Source organism: Rattus norvegicus, chromosome 1, assembly GCF_036323735.1.
Source record: "Rattus norvegicus strain BN/NHsdMcwi chromosome 1, GRCr8, whole genome shotgun sequence".
Taxonomy (NCBI): domain Eukaryota; kingdom Metazoa; phylum Chordata; class Mammalia; order Rodentia; family Muridae; genus Rattus; species Rattus norvegicus.
Window position 1 is genome coordinate 173,092,172 of NC_086019.1, and position 11,903 is coordinate 173,104,074.

Consider the following 11,903-nt stretch of genomic DNA (forward strand, 5'->3'; position numbering starts at 1 on the left):
ATTTTGAAGCTGGTTAAAAATGGCACCTGCCTTCAGGGGAAGGGGATACTTAAAGAAACTTTTCAGAGTGCCAACACTGACTGATGAAACATTCAGTGAGAGCCAGAGACAGCCTCACACTTATCTCAGTTCCTTCCTCATAAAATGCACATGTACATCTTAAGTACAACAGATCACTCAGGAAACTGAGCCTTGGCCTTGTTCCCACCCATCCCTTTCAGAAAGGCGGGCAAGTTGGAAATGTTTTAGAAAGAATTAATACTGAGCCCCAATATGGTGGCACATTCTTTTAATCCCAGTGCTCAGGAACATAAAGCAGGAAGATCACTTTGAGTACAGACTGGGTACTTAGCAAAACCCTTTCCCTAAAAGAACAATCAATACTGTAACCCCATGAAGATAGTTCCTAGCTGCAGAATTCCAAGAAAAGGTTGTTCTACCTTCAACTGCTCTGGTCACCTTCAGTAGTCTCCAGAGATCTGCTCTAACATTACATATCACAGGAGCAGAAGGCAACTGTACCCCACATTGTCCAGAAACAGAATTGGGCAGAAAGGAATGTAGGGAGCTTCCAAGAAGTACCTGACTAAAGAAGGAAACCAAAAGCTCACCCAGTTTCCCAGATCCAGAAGTGGAGGCACTAGGCTTAGAACAAGCACTCTGGTGCCTCAGATGCTGTGATGGAAAACTCCTCAGATGTGAAAGACCAAAGAAAGAGAAAAAAAGACATCCAGGCAGAATGCACCTGAGCTTCTCTCCAATGTGCCTTTGAGTGACGGGTGGCTACCCTTGAATGTGAGCCAGGGTCTTACAGAAACCCACAGCTCCTTAGGCACAGAGAAACCCACATAAGCAGAGGCTGGAAGTTCCTACCCTAGTATAAGCCCTAGTATCATCTCCTTTCTGTGCAACAGGCTTCTTTTCTAACATCTGCAGGGAAACCGGTGGAACCAGAAGGAGATCCCAACATCTGACAAGAAACCAAAGCTGCTAAATAGCTGGGCTTTGCTGGCTCCAACTCTGTTCTTGCCTCAGAGGTTGTAACGCTTCTTGCAGTTCTACTACTAGCTGTAGGCTTCCCGAGAACCCCCACTACAGTTCCTAGAAGCACGAACACTGCAAGGCTGAGTAGAGAAATCGTTATGAAGACATGCCTTTTCTAATTTATCACCTAACATATGGCTCTAAGAGGTTCTGTTATAGGATAAGCATGGGGGGCCAGAGAACACAGAAAGGAAGTCACTAAATATGCCTTCTTCTGTGTTAAATATCTACATTAAGCCACTGAATAATAATCGTCTAGAGATGATTCAAACCAAGGCTGGGGAGGTGGCTTAGTTGGTAAGGTACTTGCTACTCCAGCCTCAACACCCAAGTTCAGATCCCCAGCACGCATGTAAAAGGCACAATATGTCTTTATCCCAGAGCTGGGAGTCAGAGACAGGCGGATCCTGGGAGCTCACCGGATGGTCTAGTCAAATCAGTGCACTCCAGGATCCATGGAGATCTTGTCTCAGAAAATTAGGTGGTAGATGACTGAGGAAGATACCAAATGCCACCCCCTGGCCTCCATACACACATGTGCACACAGGTGCCCAGCACCCTAGCCCCAAGATACACACACATATACAGAGAAAGAGAAAATTAAATTTTAAAAAACGAATCAAATCTAAGACAGCTCTCCTTTCCTAGGAAAAGACAATTCCTTATGGGAATTCCAGACAACACTTCCCTTTCCACACTTCCCCTTTGTACTTCTTATAAAATACTCACATCCACGAGGTTTGCAAACCTTAAGCAGGTCTACATATCACCACAAAAAGCACACAAGATCACACTAGTCTCTCCAGTCCTCAGAGGTTTGTACTCACCACCAAAGTTTCCACTTCAGGTCCCAATGGAGACAACAGGGGGCAAGAATTAGACAAAGCTTTCTCCAGGGCCTTGACTGCGGAAAGAATTAGTGGTGGCTCCAGACACCCCACAAGCAGGAAAGTGCCTAAGCACCTGGAATCTCCCTTCTGAGCACCAGCAAACGAGCTGATGTCATCTCTCTGCCTCCTGGGCCCTGGGATTTTACCCATCCCCACCTCACAATTGCACAATAAAGATCTGCAGCTGGCTACTTCAGTCTCTGCCTGCCTGTAGCCAATGGAGCCTTTTGACAGAGAGGCTTGTGATGGAGAAAAGGTATTAGTTTCACCCTGGCCTCTGGCCACATAGTTTACTCATAACTCTAGTCCAAAATACATACTGCTCGCTCTTCCTCAAACAGACAAAGCTACAAAAGAATTCAAAAAGAACATCCCGGGCCCTGCAAAAAGGACAGGGAGAGATAAAATCAGCCGAGTTGTACTTCTCTGGAACTGCAGATAGGACACAGGCCAGCCCCAGGCAGAAACATCTGGACAAACTTTCCTCCATCCTAACAGGGGAGTTTTGGTCACCTGGAGCCCAGAACAGTTTTGAGTCTTATTCAGAAGTAGTTCTCTATTCCTGAGTTTTCATTCCACAAGGAGATGCTGCAGGTTACACAGGGGGAGCCAGCTCACCTTCAGTTTGCCTAAGAGAGCAGCCTGTGTAGATACTGTACATAACTTCAGACTGGGAGCATTGCATGTAAGCACTGATTATCTCCTAGGCAAAAATAGGAGGGGATAGGTTCATTCTCTCCACTAAGCACGCCTGAAGTATGTGATCCTTCCATGGTCAATCACAATTTCCAAAGAGGAGCTTTCAGCTGTAGCTTGTCCTGACAAGACACACAGGGAGAGAAGCTAAACATCGCTAACTCCATCACCTCTTGCCTAGACTTCTGCTGACAGAAAGGTCAAGCTTTCCTAATATTGGTCTCAGAATCCTTTGAAACTACTTTTTCTTCCTCACTGGCCAACAGAAGTAGAGTCAAGAGTCAGTCAATCGATTTTATAAAATGACAGACAATATACACATGAGACATGACAAGTGGGTGCACAGATAAACTCATTACTAAAACCGTGACTGAAGTTTGTGGTAAAGAAACAAAACATCTCTGAAAATACTAGCAAAAAGATATATAATTACATAGTGTTTGCAGCTTGTATGATAGTTCAGGAAGAAGAGGTTAATTAAAAGACAGAGCTGTGTGCCTGTTACTGCAGCACAAAGTCTAAATCTGGAAAGATACACAGAAGATTAGCAAATATGCACATATCCCCTACATGTGGATGTCAGCAAATTCATGAGGCAGCCCATTTCTTTTAAAAGTGGAGCCAAGCAAGATGGTACTCGCCTATAATCCCAGCACTCAGAAGATGGAGGTAAGAGGATCAGAAGTTCAAGGTCAGCCTCAACTACATACCAAATTAGAGAACAGCATAAGACTCAAAAATTTTTAAATTTAAAATAAAAAATAAGAAGCCGTGGCAGGACAATGGAGGCTGACGTAAAGATCTCGCTCTGTGTATTTACAGGTTGTTATCAATGTTCTTAAGGGATGGATGGCACTGGGCTTTGTATGTTTAGGTGGGCAATTATATCTTATTAATTGAATCTAAGGTTATTGTGTTGTGTGTTCTTTTATGTGAGGGTTTGAGTGTAGCCAAGTGTGCAGTGGCAGGAGACACTGGGCTGCCGAGGAGTTGGGATGTGTTTCCGCCAAGATATCTAGCAGATATCTTGGGGTACCACAGTGCCAGACCTAGCGAGGTAAAAGACAACTATACCTTTTTTTATTTTTTATATTTTACAACAACAGATGGCGAACCAATGTGATGGACAAGAATCCAGTAGTAATCCTAAGAGTTGAGAGAAAGTTTTTATTTTCTAAGTAAGAGGAGGCCAGCGCCATGTTAAGTCATGTGATCTCTCAAGGGTGGGGAATTTAACAAAGAAACAGGGAAGTAGCCTGGGCTGGCAGGCTGTAGGTCCCAGGCTGTGTGATAAGTAATGGCAGCTCAGAGAGTTAGAGATTAAAAGCTGCTTTTTTTTTTTTCTTTTTTCTCTTTTTCGGAGCTGGGGACCGAACCCAGGGCCTTGCGGTTGCTAGGCAAGCGCTCTACCACTGAGCTAAATCCCCAACCTAAAAGCTGCTTTTTAAAGAAAATCTTTTAGAAAGTCTTTCAGGATACTCATATTCTTTTTAACGTGGGCTCCACGGGAATTTTGGGTTGAAATCCTAGTTAGACAAGCTACTTCTTAATTACAGGTATTATTAAAAAGTGATCAAGTTTGTTTTTAGAAAGAAGAGAGTAAAGAGATTACCTGAATCAGGTGGGGATTTTCATCCAAGGTTCAGAACTTAGATAGGGAAAAATTAGTCACTACCTCCAAGTCGAGAGTTGTGATGAATGTCTATAACACCAGGCAGAGTGAATGCAGACATATATTATAGAAGTTATTAAGGTTAAAGAAAAATCTGTGGCTCCCGGTAGAGAGCTTAACGGATATATTTTGGGCTAAAGTCCTGGTTTGATATGTTGCTTATTGATATTGGAATTGATAGAAGGTATTTGATTTGTTTTATGAATTACCCCGCTAAAGGCCATATGGCTCGTTGATGCCGGCTAGCGAGGGTTTGTGGTTATTTTTTATATCTACCACAACAGGAAGCTAAGATTCCCTTAACATGGGCTACACAGGAATTTGGGGTTAATTTCCTGATATCACAGAGTACAAAAACCTATCAGGCTCATTGTTTATCTTAATTCCTTTTAAAAAAAAAGTTTAATCTTCATAATGGGTGTGACTTTGAGTTTTATAGTTATATTATTACTCTGGGAAAGAGTGCAAGATACAAGCTTTTCTGGTTACAGACTAAGGAACACAGTATTTTGTGAGAAAGACTTTGTCTTTGTGTGTTTAAAAAGCGTGACTAGGCTCTGGAAACCTCACAGAGTCATACTGATCAGATTTGATAGTAGTAGGCTGCCTGAAAAAAATTAATGCAAGAGAATCAAACAAAAAGAGATTTCGATTCTAAACTTTGGTCTTGAGAGTTGTATTTTACAGAGTGTGCCTACTTGGATTCCTGGTCTCAAGGACTTTCAGCTGAGTCCAGTCAGGACACATCAGCTACAGCATTTGCTTCATTCTTCCTACCTCCTCCCCCCAAGGATATCTCAACGCCCATGTACAGCTTGAAGAAGTTATAGAGGAGTCACCCCAATTCCCTGGACTTTGGGAGGGGGGCTGAAAGTGGTTATTCTAAAGTTATTTTTATGAGGAATTTAGAAATGGTTGTAATTTAACAGGGAGGAATTAGCTAGATTGAGTTATACAGTCGTAATCTCATTTGTTAACTAAGCTAAAATCATCTTTGCTTTGATATAGAATTTATTTGTTAAAGACATTCCCAAATGTCTTTCATTCCAGAAGTGTTCCCAGTATAAAGCTTATCAGCCAGGATTAGAATAATTAATCATAATGGTAATCAAGAGGAATAGACAAGGAGGTCTTTCCTGAATTAACTAAGCAAAATAAGTAGATGAAAAATCAAAGGAAAGAGCAGGACTGAAGGCAAGATAAATAGAGGTTGGAAAGATAACTGAGTGCCCTTCCAGAGGATCAGGGTTCAATTCCCAGCACCTACATGATGGTTCACAACCATGTGCAATTCAGTCCCGGGGATCTGATGCTCTCTTCTGACCGCTGAAGGCACCAGCTAGATAAACAATACACAGACATACATATAGGCAAAACACCCATACTAAACAAACAAGCAAGCAGACAAAAGCTGTGAGTAGAATCTGAAAAATAAATACTTAATTCCCTGTGACTGATGAATTAGCAGATTCACAGGTACCCACAACAGGACTGGCCACAAGGAACATTAGCATTACTTGACAATTACCAGTTGGCTCATCAGTCTAGAATAAGTGGAATGGGAGCAAATAGGCTCACAGCCTCTTACTAATCATCAAATCAAACCATTTTGTCAACCAGATGTTAGTGTCTACACATCTTCAGAACCCACATTAGCATTCGCTTCCCAGTCTCCTAGGGCTGCCTAGATAACAGTGCCCACTCCTTAATGAATAGGATCGAGGTCACCTAGTCGTAACAATTCCAGTAGACCAGAAGGCACCCTCGTTGGTGATGTCGCATCAGGATGGAATCAGGGCTTGTAGAATACAACTGTAAATGAAAATGGTGTGGTGACACTGATGAGTGTCCTAGGGAAAAGAGGTAACAAAGATGTGGAATAACAGAGAGGGCCTGCTTGAAGGTACACGAACCCAGTAACTTCCTTCCAGAACCACCCTGGAGTTCTCTGGCTTTTTCACTAACCACTCAGAGACTGGCACCCCCTATGCCATTTACAAGTTACAAAGAACCACTGGGTAGGAAAAAACCTCAGGGGTCCAGCTCATTCTACAGTAATGGATTCTGAGGTAAATCTCTAGAGAGAAGGAAAAGGGGCCTAAATGAGGCAAGTCCTGACTAAATCTCAAGGCCTTTCAGAAGGGAACAAGACAAAGCAGCATCAGGGCTCTGCTGTGTCAGTGTGTGGAGAAGGACGTGCAGAATAAGCCATGGTGTTCTTAAAGAGCATTTCTCATCTCTTCAGTCTGTTCTTACTTCACAGCTCTTGGTAGCAGGATCCCCAAACACTCTGCCTTTCTTTGATTAAAACCAAATCCTGCTTCCTCCAAAGCCTAAGATTTGGAAGACAGCCATGTACAGCACAGAAGGAACCATCAAAAAAACATTGGACTTGTTATCAAACATTTAAGATTTCCTGAAACTCCAACTTCCAAGGACCAATATCCACACGATGGGGAAATCAAAGCCAGGTGAAGATCCACGTTGAGTCTGAAGGAGGTGACAGGCAAAAGGAGGAATTCTGGAACTGGATACACTGAAGGACAAGCTTCTCCGTTCCCAAGGTACATATGCACACCCCAGGGCAAACCCAGGAGTGGCCAAAGCAGGTATCTCCAGAAGTGAGCTTTGTCAGAGAATTTCCATCATTTTATTCCACTTTCTACTTTCTCAAGATAACTGCGTAGACCAGCTTTATCAACATATAGGTCATTTGAGTTATTTTCTGGTTCTACTAAGAAGAGCTGCACTTGCAGCAATGGTTTTGTTTTCTGTGTTCTCACTCCTTGGTGCCCAGGCTTACACTGGGTTTGCACACCCATCAAGTCTCATCTGTATCATGAAATAAGGACACTTTTGACAAAAGAAAATTTAAGCACAAAAAATGCCCGGTACAAGATCAAACCACAAAGTAGTGGCTCAGCAGAGATCAGAATCTAATTCCCCAAACATGGTCCATCAGTCCTCCCAACAGACCACAACACCTCTGTTATGGGAGAAACATCTGCACTAGAGCACGGAGACCAAGAAGCAAAACAATTTATCTCAAGTCATTTTAAGGAAAACAGCACAGCTAGAATGTTTGGCAGAGACTAACTGAATATTTCTTCCATGACCTCTGACAGTAAGAAGACTGGAAGACTGTGGGAGAATAGGCAGAGCACACAAGGAAATGGGAGACAAGACCACAGCAGACACAGGCAGATGGGTGACTAGACAAGAAAAAATGTGATGCTGAGCTGAGAACATGCTGAGTCATGGTTTTTGAAAGGTGGCAGAGATTTAAATATTGGGTTTCGGATTTATGAATAGAGTCCTACCAACACAGGGTCTAGAAGAAAAATTTAGCAGAATTGTTTTTGAGGAAGTATTATTAAAGAGAGCACAAAAAGTTCTAATCCAGAGAAAAGAACTGATAAAAAAATCTATACAACTAAAATTTTCAGGGCAACAAAGAAGCAAAAACCATTCTTCTGGCTAAGACACAGACTGTATTTGGAAGCAACAAACATGGAAACAAGACCCAAGGTCTCAACAGAAACCTAGTTTAGAAATAAGAACCAAAAGTTACATTCCAGGTAAGAGAAAAGCTGGGAAAGAGCTTATGGCCTACTTGACAAGACTCTATAAGAGTGATTATGGAAGCCTGGGATGCTATGAGTGAAATTTGCAGGGCACCATGAGTGAAATTGGAAGCAGCTCAAGGGACCTAATCAAGGCTCTTCCAAAAGGAGCAAAAACACCAAGATCAACCCACTGTGAGGAAACTACTGTACAGAACTAGGCTTTACATGAGGGGCTGGAGGGCTCCATGGTTAACAGCACTTACTGCTCTTGCAGGGGACCCAGGTTCAGTTCCTAGTACCCACATGGTAACTCACAATCAGCTATAACTCTAGCTCCAAGGAATAACATGTCTTCTCTTCTGGCCTCCAAGGGCACCATACATTCATGGTGCATTTACATAAATACAAGCGAAACACCTATACACATAAAATACAAATTAATAAATCTTTTAAAGCAGTAAGAACTGAGAGAGATAGATAGGTAGGTAGGTAGATAGATAGATAGATAGATAGATAGATAGATAGATAGATAGATAACAAGTTAGAGAGCCAAGCTTCTCAAGTTTGCAGTAACAAATTAAAATTATCAATTTTTTATTAGTCACCCACGTGATAGCTAACAACTATCTGAAACTCTAGTTACAAGGGGAGGCACCAGGCAGGAATATAGTGCACACACATACATGCAGGCAAAACACACATACATGCAGGCAAAACACTCACATATACGAAGAATTCTCAAATTGAAGGTATATCAACACATACACACACAATTTTAATTAACTCAAATGATTTTGCCTAACTGTGCAATGGATGAGCATAAGGTCTTTATTCTATTAGTCTACTTTTGTTTTGTTTTTTTGGTCTGTATTTTTGTTGTTTATATTTTGAAACAAGGTCTCACTATGTAGCCCCCACTGGCCTCAATCCTCCTGCTTCAGCCTCCCGAGCGCTGGTATTCCAGGCATGAGCTACCACACCCAGCTTGTTATTTAGTTTGTTCTGTTTGTTTAGCTTTCTGAGACAGGGCCACTAGACTTGTTTTTCCTGTTTGTTTGTCATGGAATTCATCTGAAATGTACTAAGGCAAAAGTAGCGCTACACACAGCACACACAGCACACAGACAGACAAATCCCCCCATGAAAAAGGAGAATCCAAAGCTAGAGTTGTCCACTGTTTGTTTCAGTTATTATTTTGGTTTGCAAAAGTCCCCTTTTATACTAGGCAAAGATAACATATTTGAGGTCAAAATCTGCTTATTTTTAGAAAAACGTAAAACCTAGAAAATGTATTTGGTCTCCGAATAAGAACAAGCAGACAAAAGCTGTTCTGTGACACCTAATACCCTAAGTACCCACCCTTCACCTGGGATAACTGGTGGCAGGTAAACTCAAGACCCACTTCTTCCACACCATCATGTTTCTTCTCCAAAACCCTCAAAAGCTCCTGGCATCTCCCGATTCCGTTCCTCCTTCAGTCAGCATTCACTCCTTCCAAATAGTGAATGGGTGCAGCTTCTTAGCCCAGATGCTAGTGTTCCCTTTTGATGTAAAAAATATCCTCATTGGCTCATGTTTTAAATGGTTGTTCCTCCTTTGGATTTTAAGAGGCTATGGAACCTTTAAGAGGTGAGGCCTACATAGCAGTAGGTCACTGGGGGTGGGCATTAAAGGTTTTATCAGGCCTCCGGTTGTCACTCTCTCTGCTCCCTCGTCTGTTGTGATATAAACAGACTCAACCACTTTGTTCCTGCCACCAAACTTGAGTAGCCTGCCCCACTCTCCCATTGAGCTGAACCAAGACCTTTGAAACTTGGAGATAAAGGAAGCCTTGGTCACCTGGCTGTGAAGGCATTCTGGGCACAGCAAAAGGAGGTGACAAACACAACTAAACAGCACGCATCCTCTGATTTACTGCACATAGTTTCAGCAGGAGGAGGTATCATAGGTGGAAAGGCTTGGGAATCAAATGAACCAAAGTTCTAATTCCAGATCTTTGGCAAGTTTCTCCACCTCTCAGATTAATGAAAGTGCAAACTGAAAAAAGGAAAGGAAGGAAGAGAAGTAGGTAGGCAGGCAAAGCGGGAGCTTCTGCTCACTCAGTATTCCAAATGTTTGTCCAGACAGAAGAACGCACAAAGCCCTAGAGGTTTGAAGCCCAGGACTGCGTGAACCAACTGTTGTGGCACATGCCTATAATCCCAGCATTGGGAAGTGGAACAGAAGGATCGGAAGTTCAAGATCAGCCTCGGATACATAGACAGCTTCTACATAGACAGCTTCTTAAAATAAAAGGCAGTATGCCACAGTCACACAGTAGAGCTTCTGTGCTGACTCAATACTTACTTGATAGCCAACATTAGTATTTTTGGAGACTGTTTTGAAAATAGTACTGGGGAGCAAACAACAACAACAAAACCCTCTCAAATAATTTTCCCACAACAAATCAGAATGGTAAGTACAATGCTCTTTACCTTACTGTGTTGATCACATTTCTAAGGCTGCTCTCAGTTCCTTTTGTGTTCCTCTGCCCAAAGACCCAGGGCATCTACTCAGTGGTAAAATTCCGCACTTCCCCCTTGCAAGCTGGAGCAATGTTAGGTGGCTCAGGGTTCTCTAAGGGCAAGGCTTACAGTGTCATCCTGGAAAGTGTGAAAATATGGAAAGGGCGCTCATCTAACTATCCCGTGCTTTTGCGTGGTACTGAATCAGCTCTTTGGAGGTCTCCTCCTGGGTTTGGTTCAATCTCCTCTATGCGAGCACTGTTCAAGCTCATCGCTCTACTGAGCAAATGCTCCAATGCATGGAACAAAGTGTCATCCATTTTCTCTAGATCACAAACAGCCTTACCTTATAGCACTTCCCCATAACAGGGAAATTCAGTGTCACAGACAGGCCAGGACAGTGACCAACTGCATATCTACCTGTTCTAGGATCCTGAAGAACTTATAAATGGAACTGTTTTACAAATGCACTGAGTTACATTTGATTTGAGTTTTATAATTCTGTTAAGGCTTCTCATGTAAATGAATTTGCAAATTGAGATAAAAAGTCCTTTACTGGGGGCTAGAGAGATGACTTAGTGGGATCCAACATCCTCTTCTGCCTTCCATGAGCACTGCATGTGCATGGTAAACAGACATATATGCAGGCAAAACACTCATACACATAAAATTTAGAATAATAATAATAATAATAATAATAATAATTTTAAAGTACTAGTGCAGTGGTATCAAATTTTGATTTCAAAATCGTAGCCATTTTTCTGTAATGACAACCAAGCCACCTTTGCCCTGTAACACTAAACTCAGACCACCCATAACTACTAGGTACAGCTCTGAAAGGAACAGACTCACTCACCAGTCTCGTTTTCCTCCCTTAGCTAAATGTAAACAAGAATCTCTGCATTAGTAATAATGCCCAAAGGAATATTAATACGGAAAATAGCCCCTGGGAAGGAAACACCCTCAACGGACTAACACTTTCTCACGCACATTCCTTGGCAAGTGCTCCTTCCAGACCTCCAGCCTCTTGACAAGTCATGCAAGGGTCCCGGCATGCTACTACCCCAAAAGTGCTCTGCCTATTTTGACCCCAGGCCTTTTTCAGATATGGTCCCCTCTCTCAGGAATTCCTTCCCACCCCTATTTTGCTTAGATGACTAAGATTGCCCCTCAAAAGTCATTTCCCACAGCATCTCCTCTGTTGCCCATTGCTAATACTGGGGAGTTTTTGCTTTCCTCTGGTTGGTCCATTGTAAATGTTTATCATGTGCCCTAAAAGATTTAACAAAACAGACTCTCCTCCCTATATACATATATATACACATCTGGGTACACACTCATATGTAAATTTGTAATATAGTCCCATATATTCATGTATGCATATGTTACTATTTAAACTTCTGCATCATAAGCAGTAGTAGAGATGTACTTTCTAGTATTATACATACATACATATACATATATACATACATATACATACATATATATATATATATTTATATATTAGAGATGTTAGAATTCTGGGCTGGGG

The 11,903-nt window shown here is 42.0% G+C and overlaps 1 protein-coding gene across 12 annotated transcripts in view; it reads right to left on the reverse strand.

Annotated features, from left to right (window-relative positions):
• Positions 1-11,903, reverse strand: part of Dennd2b (DENN domain containing 2B) — a 150,729-nt gene that overhangs the window by 113,277 nt on the left and 25,549 nt on the right. The window contains exon 1 of one of the 12 annotated variants that reach the window (XM_039078206.2): positions 1,872-2,174. The exons of the other annotated variants lie outside the window; for them this stretch is intronic. The gene's annotated coding sequence lies outside the window, so the exon portion shown is untranslated. Of the gene's footprint in view, positions 1-1,871; positions 2,175-11,903 lie in introns of those variants that run through there. 12 annotated transcript variants of the gene reach the window in all.